Consider the following 10,474-nt stretch of genomic DNA (forward strand, 5'->3'; position numbering starts at 1 on the left):
GTCTTTGATATGTTGAATGAACAAATTATTTTAAAAGGCCTAAAACTTATTAGGTTTTAATGTTGCAAGGGTTTTTATCAAGGGTGGTCAACCATCCTCTAGGTAGGAGAGCTAATGGGGGTGCAGGCTTTTATTCCAGTCCTCCTCTTAACAAACCACATTTTAGAAATGAGCTGCTTAACTGGGCCTTGATAAACTGGCTCTGTGTTTGAGCAGCCTTCTTGAAAAGTCTGCACACCCAGTAGTTCTCCAGTCAGGGGGTTGGCCACATGTGTTTTATATAGTTGCCAAACAGGTTTACTACTTTTTGGGGTGGTTAAGTGCCTTGCTCAACAACAGGAGATGGTACATAGGATCAGAGAGCCACCTCCCAGTGTTGGTACCACATTACGGCAATTTTTTTGTTGTTGATTGCATAGACGCTGCCAATTGTTGATAATGAAAATTGGGTTTTAAGTCATGAAATTCCATCCGACAAAATGTGTATGAACCCTGCAAGAGGCAATTCTGAATTGTTGCATGTCTCTTGCATTAGACTCTTTCAGCCTGTGCAGGTGAAATGGTTATGTAAATCTCTTTTTCATTTCACATATTCAAATAGATAATCTACACTTCTCCTTCCATCAAATTCATTTCTGGGATTCCTCTGGGTTTCAGCCCTGTCTTCTCTGTCATTGTTCCAGCCGTAGCCTACCCCTGTGTTAAGTTCCCGAGCTGCCATCCCTTTCTGCATGAGAAGTGCCCTTGGGCTCAGTGAGTATCTGTCACTCACAATACCCCCCTCAGTGTCTTCAGGCCATCTGCACTACTGGGCCACAGCCCTACCCACCAGCCCTCAACCCCCCCCCCCCCCCCCCTTAAAAATGCAGTCCTGTTTACAGCCCCTCAAGCACTATAGGGACTTTAATGCAACCCACCACCTTCATATACTCAACTCCTGTTCTCACAGCCCGGTAGGCTCCATTAACAGTGCACACCATGCTTTGTCTTCACCCCCCCCTGAAGAATCACTGACCTGAAGAACAAGAGATTTGATTTCTCGTCGGGGAAAAGCATGCTTGGTTTTGCCGTTTGACATCAAAAAACACAATGGCGAAGAGGGGAAAGGAATGGCTGTGGCAACAATAAACTATGATTTTTTTTTTCACGTGTCATTCATCTGGGATATAGGATGCATGTTTCAGGGTGTATGTAATTAAAAAAATGCCCCCGCCCCTCGCTTTTCACAAAATCATTGTGTTGTATTTGTACAGGAACAGAGCTGTGCTCAGTGCTGCTGCCCCAGAAATTACAGTTTGTATTAGGGAGAAACACGCCAAAGCCCAAAACTCCTCTGGTCGAGAGTGTGAAGGCCACATCACAACAGTTCTCTGGCTGTCCTTGAGTCAGGCTGAGGCCCAAGCAAGAGCCAACTGCACAACTCGGAATCCAATGAGCTTTCCCTGACACATAATAATATAAGAGCTTGATGCAGAAAAAGTTGTATAAAACAGTAGTAAAAAAGGTAAATATAACTCAAATGTTTCTTGGGAACAGGAACAATGGGGGCCATCATGAAGCATGTTGGGACAGCAAACTGTGATACTGTGATTTCTTTTTTATTAACTAGGCAAGTCAGTTAAGAACAAATTATTATTTTCAATGACAGCCTAGGAAAAGTGGGTTAACTGCCTGTTCAGGGGCAGAGCGACAGATTTGTACGTTGTCAGCTCAGCGATTTGAATTTTTTTCTAAATGTCCTTTCGGTTACAAGTCCAACGCTCTAACCACTAGGCTACCCTGCCGCCCCGAATATGTCCGTGAACACACCAGCCAGCTGCTCTGTGCATGGTCTGAGGACGTGGCTAGGGATCCCATCTACAGCCTTGCGAGGGTTAACACGTTTAAATGTTTTTCTCACGTTGGCCACGGAGAAGGAGAGCCCACAGGCTTTGGTAGTGGGCTGTGTCATTGGCACTGTATTGTCCTCAAAGTGAGAAATGAGGTTGTTTTAATTTGTCTGGAAGCAAGACGTCGATGTTCGCAACGGGGCTGGTTTTCTTTTTGTAATCCGTGATTGACTGTAGACCCTGCAACATATGTCTCGTGTTTGAGCAGTTCAATTGCCACTCTACTTTGTCTCTATACTGACGCTTTTTATGTTTTGATTGTCTTGGAGGGAATAACTGCACTGTTTGTATTCGGTCATGTTTCCAGTCGCCTTGGCATGATTAAAAGCCGGTAGTTCGCGCTTTCAGTTTTATTCGAATGCTGCCATCCATTCACTGTTTCTGGTTCGGGAAGGTTTAAATAGTCACTTAGGGTACTCGGATGCACTTGCAAATACATTTGCTCACCGAGTCGGCGTATATGTCAATGTTGTTGTCTTAGGCTACCTGGAACGTATCCCAGTTCACGTGATCGAAGCAATCTTGAAGCATGGAATCCGATTGGTCAGACCAGCGTTGGATCGACCTGAGCATGGGTGTTTCCTGATGGTTTCTGCCTATAGGATGGGAGCAAAAAAATGGAGTCATGGTCAAATTTGCTGAAGGGAGGGTGGGGGGGGGGCTTTGTATGCATCATGGAAGTTAGAGTAGCAATGATCCAGAATGCTACCAGCTTGTGTCGCGTATTTGATATGCTGATAGAAGTTAGGAAGCCTTGTTTTCAGATTAGCTTTGTTAAAATCCCAAGCTACAATAAATGCAGCCTCAGGATATATGGTTTCCAGTTTACATAGAGTAAACAGCATTCTCTCGCAGGTGTTCCTTTTATCTAGGTGTGAAAGGGCAGTGTGGAGTGCAATAGAGATTGCGTCATCTGTGGATCTGTTGGGGCGGTATGTGAATTGTAGTGAGTAGTGTTTCTGGGATGATGTTGTGAGCCATAACCAGCCATTCAAAGCACTTCATGGCCACAGACGTGAGTGCTATGGGGCGGTAGTGATTTAGGTCGGTTACCTTAGCGTTCTTGGGCACAGGGACTATGGTGGTCTGCTTGAAACACAGATTAGTGTCCCGTTCTAGACTTTAGCTCAGTGCAGATGTTGCCTGTAATCCATGGCTTCTGGATGGGATATGTACATATGGACACTGTGTGGACGACATCGTTGATGCACTTTTTGATGAAGCTGGTGACTGATGTGGTATACTCCTCAATGCCATCGAATGAATCCCGGAACATATTCTAGTCTGTGCTATTAAGGCTGTAGCTTGTCATCCTCGTCATCAGACCACTTCCGTATTGAGCGAGTCACTAGTACTTCCTGCTTGAGTTTTTTTTCTTGTAATCAGGAGGATAGAATTAGGGTCAGATTTGCCAATTGGAGGGTGAGGGAGAGATTTGTAAGTGTCTGTGTGTGGAGTTTTTCTTTCTGGTTGTGCATGTAACATGCTGATAGAAAACTGAATTAAGTTTTCCTGCATTAAAGCCCCCCGCCACTAGGACCGCCGCTTCTGGGTGAGCATTCTATTGTTTGCTTATGGCCTTACACAGCACTTAGTGCCTGCATCTGTTTGGTGGTAAATAGACTGCTACAAAAAATATAGATAAACTCTCTTGATAAATAGTGTGGTCTACAGCTAATGAAGTACTCTTCTTCAGGCGAGCAAAACCTCGAGACTTCCTTAATATTAGAGATCGCGCACCAACTTTTGTTGACAAATTGACACAGACCACCACCCCTCATCTTACCGGAGGTGGTTCTGTCCTGCCGATGCATGGAAAACTCAGCCAACTGTTCTCGTTCAGCCGCGACTCGGTGACACTTAAGATATTATTCGTTTTTAATGTCCCGTTGGTAGGATAGTCTCAAATGGAGCTCATCCAGTTCTATTCTCCAGTAATTGCTTGTTCGCCAGTAAGACTGATGGTAAAGGCGGATTATCCACTCGCCGACAAATTCTCCCCAAGCTGTTCATTGACTACAGCTCAGTGCCCTACAAGCTCATCCGTTAGCTAAGGTCCTTGGGACTGAATGTCTCTCTCTGCAACTGAATCCTGGACTTCCTGACGGGTCGCCCCCAGGTGGTGAGGATAGGCAACAATACATCCTCCATGCTGACCCTCAGGGGTGTGTGCTCAGTCCTCTCCTGTACTCCCTGTTCACCTATGACTGCGTGGCCGCGCACAACTCCAACATAACCATTAAGTTTGCCGACGACACAACGGTGGTAGGCTTGATCACCAATGACGATGAGACAGCCTGTAGGGAGGAGGTCAGAGACCTGGCAGTGTGGCACCAGGACAACAACCTCCTGTCCCTCAAAGTGGGCAAGACAACGGACCTTATCGTGGATTACAGGAAACGGAGGGCCGAACATGCCCACATTCACGTCAACAGGGCTGTAGTAGAGCATGTGTCTAGAGGTTCCTCTGTGTCCACATCACTAAGGATCTATCATGGCCCACACAGTCGTATAGAGAACACGACAATGCCTCTTCCCCCTCAGGAGGCTGAAAAAATGTGTGAACGACCCTCAGATCCTCAAAGTTCTACAGTTGCACCATTTGAGAGCATCTTGACTGGCTGTATCACTGTTTGGTATGGCAACTGCTCGGCATCCAATCGCAAGGCTCTACAGAGGATAGTGCGTACAGCCCTGTACATCACTAAGGCCAAACTGGGGCTGTGAACATCACTGATGCCCCAAAAATGGTCAAAGTTCTCTTTGCTACCTAGCGGCAAGCGATACCGGAACACCAAGTCTGTGACCAAAAGGCACCTGAATAGCTTCTACCCCAAAGCCACAAGACTGCTGAACATTCATCAAATGGCTACATGGACAATTTACATTTTTATTTTTTTATTTAACCAGGTAGGCCAGTTGAGAATAAGTTATTATTTACACCTGCAACCTGGCAAAGCAGTGCGACACAAACAACAACAGATTTACACATGGAATAAACAAGCGTACAGTCAATAACACAATAGAGAAAAAGAAAGTCTATATACAGTGTGTGCAAATGGCGTGAGGAGGTAAGGCAATAAATAGGCCATAGTAGCAAGTAATTACAATTTAGCAAATTAACACTGGAGTGATAATGTGCAAGTAGAAATACTGGTGTGCAAAAGAGCAGAAAAGTAAATAAAAACAATGTGGGGATGCGGTAGGTAGATTGGATGAGCTATTTACAGATGGGCTATGTACAGCTGCAGCGATCGGATACCTGATGTTTAAAGTTAGTGAGGGAAATATAAGTCTCCAGCTTCAGCGATTTTTGCATTTAGTTTGTCATTGGCAGCAGAGAACTGTAAGGAAAGGCGGCCGAAGGAGGTGTTTGCTTTGGGTATGACCAGTGAGATATACCTGCTGGAGTGAGTGGTACGGGTCGGTGTTGTTATCGTGATCAGTGAGCTGAGATAAGGCGGCAAAGACTTATAGATGACCTGGAGCAAGTGGGTCTGGCGACGAATATGTAGCAAGGGCCAGCTGATTAGAGCATACAGGTCTCAGTGGTGGGTGGTATATGGGGCTTTGGTGACAAAACGGATGGCACTGTGATGGACTCCATCCAGTTTGCTGAGTAGAGTGTTGGAGGCTATTTTGTAAATGACATCGCCGAAGTCGAGGATCGGTAGGATAGTCAGTTTTACTAGGGTATGTTTGGCGGCATGAGTGAAGGAGGCTTTGTTGTGGAATGGAAAGCTGATTCTAGATTTAATTTTGGATTGGAGATGTTTAATATAAGTCTGGAAGGAGAGTTTACAGTGTAGCCAGACACCTAGGAATTTGTAGTTGTCCACATATTCTAAGTCAGAACCATCCAGAGTAGTGATGTTAGTCGAGCGGGCGGGTGCGGGCAGCGAACGGTTGAAAAGCATGCATTTAAGAGTAGTTGGAGTCCATGGAAGGAGTGTTGTATGTCATCAAAGCTCGTTTGGAGGTTTGTTAACCTTTCTGGGATATGTGGGATGGTAGCGTCCCACCTCTTCAACAGCCAGTGAAATTGCAGGGCACCAAAAAAAAAACCAAACAAAAATCCCATCATTAAAATTCCTCAAACATACAAGTATTTTACACCATGTTAAAGATAAACTTGTTGTAAATCCAAATCTTCAATAATATTTTAACCAGATAATTCCTTTGTCTGTAGAAATGCAATGGAACGCAGCTAATTCTCACAGGAGTGCGCGAGACTGAGCCCATGGCAGACACCTGACTCAATCAGCTCTCTTTCCCCCCTCCTTCACAGTGGAAGCCTCAAACAAGGTTCTAAAGACTGTTGACATCTAGTGGAAGCCTTAGGAAGTGCAATATGGCCCCATAGACACTGTATATTCGATAGTAAAATTACAAACCTCAGATTTTCCACTTCCTGGTTGGATTTTCTCTCAGGTTTTTGCCTGCCATATGAGTTATGTTATACTCACAGACATCATTCAAACAGTTCTAGAAACTTCATAGTGTTTTCTATCCAAATCTACAAATATGCATATTCTAGCTTCTGGGCCTGAGTTGCAGGCAGTTTACTCTGTGCACCTTATTCATCCAAGCTACTCAATACTGCCCCCCCCCCAGTCCCAAAGAAGTTAACAGTGTCCAAAGAAGGGTCAGACGTATACAGAATGGTGTCGTCTGCGTAGAGTTGGATCAGGGAATCACCCGCAGCAAGAGCAACATTGTTGATATATACAGAGAACAGAGTCGGCCCGAGAATTTAACCCTGTGGTACCCCCATAGAGACTGCCAGAGGTCCGGACAACATTTGACACTCTGAACTCTGTCTACATTGCCCCCTTTATTATTTATCGGAATTGTTTTGCACGGACTCCCTTGAACTGATTATGCACACTCACTAGACTCTACCAACACACTCACTAGACTCTACCAACACACTCACTAGACTCTACCCACACACTACATACGCTCACACATGCATATTGACGCCACATACTTAGACACACTTTCACTCTTAACATATGCTGTGACTTCTGTGTATTATGTTTATTTACACATTTGCACACACTGTATAGACTTTCTTTTTTTCTATTGTGTTATTATTCCATGTGTAACTCTGTGTTGTTTTTGTCGCACTGCTTTGCTTTATCTTGGCCAGGTCGCAGTTGTAAATGAGAACTTGTTCTCAACTGGCCTACCTGGTTAAATAAAAGGTGAATACAAATAAATCAATTATATATCCTGATTGCCTAGTCACTTTTAACCCTTCTCACATGTAAATACTGAATTATCTCAACTACCTGGTACTCCTGCACATTGACTCGATACAGATGCTCCTTGTATATAGCCTCGTTATTGTTTTTGTGTTACTATTTCCTTTTTTATTTTGCAAATATTTGTGTTGGTTCTTAAAACCTCTCTGGGATATGTGGGACTCTAGCGTCCCACCTGGCCAAAAGCCAGGGAAAAGGCAGAGCGCCAAATTTAAATAATTTACTATAAAAATCAAACTTTCATGAAATCACACAAAAAAAGCTACATGTGTTGTGAACCCAGCCAACATGTCAGATTTCATGAAGGCTCTTCGGCGAGAGCAAAAGATGCTATTATCTGAGGATAGCACCCCAGTAAACAAAGAGAGAGAAGCATATTTCAACCCTGCAGGCGTGACACAAAACACAGAAATAAAAATATAATTCATGCCTTACCTTTAACAAGCTTCTTTTGTTGGCACTCCAATATGTCCCATAAACATCGCAAATGTTACTTTTTGTTCGATTAATTCCGTCGATATATATCCAAAATGTCCATTTATTTGGCACTTTTGATCCAGAAAAACACTGGTTCCAACTTGCGCACGTGACTTAAAAATATCTCAAAAGTTAGCTGTTAAACTTTGCCAAAACATTTCAAACTACTTTTGTAATACAACTTTAGGTATTTTTTCACGTATATAATTGATAAAGTTGAAGACGGGATGATCTGTGTTCAATACAGGAGGAAAACAAACTGTAGCTAGCTTTCTGGTCACGCGCCTCCATCTAACAGTACACTTCAAGTGACCCTCGTTCAAGATGGACGTACTTCTTCATTACACAAAGGGAAAACCTCAACCAATTTCTAAAGACTGGTGACATCCATTGGAAGCGGTGGGAACTGCAAGAAGGTCCCTTAGAAATCTGGATTCCCAATGAAAACCCATCTACTAATAATATGCATATCTTATCTTCTGGGGATGAGTAGCAGGCAGTTGAATTTGGGCATGCATTTCATCCGGACGTGAAAATACTGCCCCCTGTCACCAAGAAGTTAACAATGCACGGTTGGGAATGGGCTCATAAGTAAGCATTTCAATGTTAAATCTACACCTGTTGTATTCATCGCATGTGACCAATAAAACTAGATTTGATTGATTTGAATTGGATATCTGTTCATATTTCATTACTGAACCTACCTTTTTACGTAGTCCTTTTGATTCCTAACATAAGGCTTCTACAAGTAAGCGTCACTGCTGAGGTCTTTTATTTGAAGATTTTGAGTTCCACAATATTATATAACCAGTTGATAATACGGTTTCAGTTAATGAATCTTAAATGGCACTTGTTTTTTTATTGACTGAATATACACTGAGTGAGAAGGTTCTTAATGTTCAGTTGCACCCCCTTTTGCCCTCGGAACAGCCTCAATTTGTCGGGGCATGTACTCTACAAGGTGTTAATACACACAGGAAACTGTTGAGTGTGAAAAACCCAGCAGCGTTCTTGACACACTCAAACCAGTGCGCCTGGCACCTACTATCATACCCCGTTCGAAGTCACTTAAAACTTTTGTCTTGCCAATTCACCCTCTGAATGATACACATACACAATCCATGTCTCAATTGTCTCGAGGCTTAAAAATCTTTCTTTAACCGGTCTCCCATTCAGCTACACTGATTTGTGTATTTATCATGCGACGTCAATAAGGGATCATAGTATTCACCTGGATTCACCTTGTCAGTCTGTCATGGAAAGAGCAGGTGTTCCTAATTTTTTGTACACTCTGTTGGGCAATTTAGCCATTAGGATTTGTTATCTGTTATGGTTGTAGCAAATGAAGCATTGTAGCTCATTGTTGGCATAGATAAGTACACACATGACTTTCCCATTCGAGTACTCGAAGGAAAATAAAGCATGCGAGTACATGGACAGTACAAAATGTTCAAATGCCCATCCCTAATTCTCTGCAGCCTTTGTAGAGAGAATATGGTAATTTCTCATTCACATCTCCTTTTCACATAACGCCTATTGTGAAGCATTAGCACTGGGGTGACCTTGACTTCTTCTCCCGTGTGCCGCACTAGGTTTGTTTTTGTAATGCGTTGATATTTATACTCATATTGAGCAGCTCGAAACTGATCTCCCCGCTCTCAGGCCCACTTACCTCCGGCTCTCTTTGACTGTTAGTCAGTGTTGGTGTGAGCTACTGTACACTAATAATGGCCTGGCCCTTATTTACCCAGCCTTAACAAAGGGCCCGGACAGGGGCCTGCCCGCTTGTCCCAACACAGTAGCCATAGTGGCTGGGATCAAAAGGCTCAGAGGGGGTGGGACAGGGAAGGGGATTACTACCGTTGTTTTTACAGCCCTCCCTTTTTTTTCTCTCTCTGCAAAATAATTATTAACGTACAGTAGCCTTCTGGTTGTGACCGTTTTTCACCTGTAGTCCAAAAGGTGAGGGACATCAGGTTATCCACTTCACCATGCCACTTTCTCGTCTGTTCTTATCTTCTTGGGAATCTCCCTGTTCAGCTTTATAGAGCTTACGCAAGTAGCTTTAAAAGTATAGCTTTCTTGTATATCCTAGTGTTTTCATTATTGTAGAGGTTAGTTGAGCCTGAACTCTGCAATGGTATACAGACAATCTACCTCTGAAACTGACCTCCTGCCTCCTCAATTTTCTGCCGCTTGTTACACTGTCTGCCAGTGAAGGATGATCCCAACTAACTGAAATGCCTGGCAACTGTAACTAAGGGGCAGGCATGGCTGGGCTTGGTCATTGGTCGGAGCAATGGACTGGGGGCAGAGAGTCAGAGGGAAAGCCATATTGGGGGAGGGAGCTAGTTAATAGAAAATGGACTGATAGATTAGCCTAGTGATTTCAGATTAGTAAACTATCCAAATGTAGCTCTAAAAACAAGAGGAGAGACAGAGGAGCGAAAGAGAGTATTGTGGCTGGGTTGGGAAAGGACCTCAGGTGCAGCCCAAATGGGAGGGGGTAGAGAGATCGGGTGTATCAGAGGGAGGGGTAGAGCGCGGTTCAGAGGGAACGGAAGAGAGTGAGAGCGAGCATGTGTGTGTGTGCGTGCAGGGTAAAGAGAGTGAGCGGGAGAACGAGAACGAGAGCGAAGGGAAAAGGAACTGTAAGCCAGTCACAGCATCTCTTTCCCACTGCACCAGTTGGTGAGGGACAGCTCCTCTCTCCAAAAGGTTCCTATTTATTTATTTTGTGCTTCACTCCAGGACTGCTTTGCTGAATGAAATTGTATTTCTGTCTCTTCGGTTATTCGTTTGGCGAAAGCTGAGTTCGGCTGGGGGAATGGAAATTAGAGG

At 43.9% G+C, this 10,474-nt stretch overlaps 1 protein-coding gene across 6 annotated transcripts in view; it reads left to right on the plus strand.

The window, feature by feature from the left end:
- rabgap1l (RAB GTPase activating protein 1-like) overlaps positions 1-10,474 on the plus strand; it is a 173,854-nt gene that overhangs the window by 70,286 nt on the left and 93,094 nt on the right. The gene's annotated exons all lie outside the window — the stretch shown is intronic.

The sequence above is a fragment of the Oncorhynchus masou genome, chromosome 24, assembly GCF_036934945.1.
Source record: "Oncorhynchus masou masou isolate Uvic2021 chromosome 24, UVic_Omas_1.1, whole genome shotgun sequence".
NCBI classification, from domain to species: Eukaryota; Metazoa; Chordata; class Actinopteri; order Salmoniformes; family Salmonidae; genus Oncorhynchus; species Oncorhynchus masou.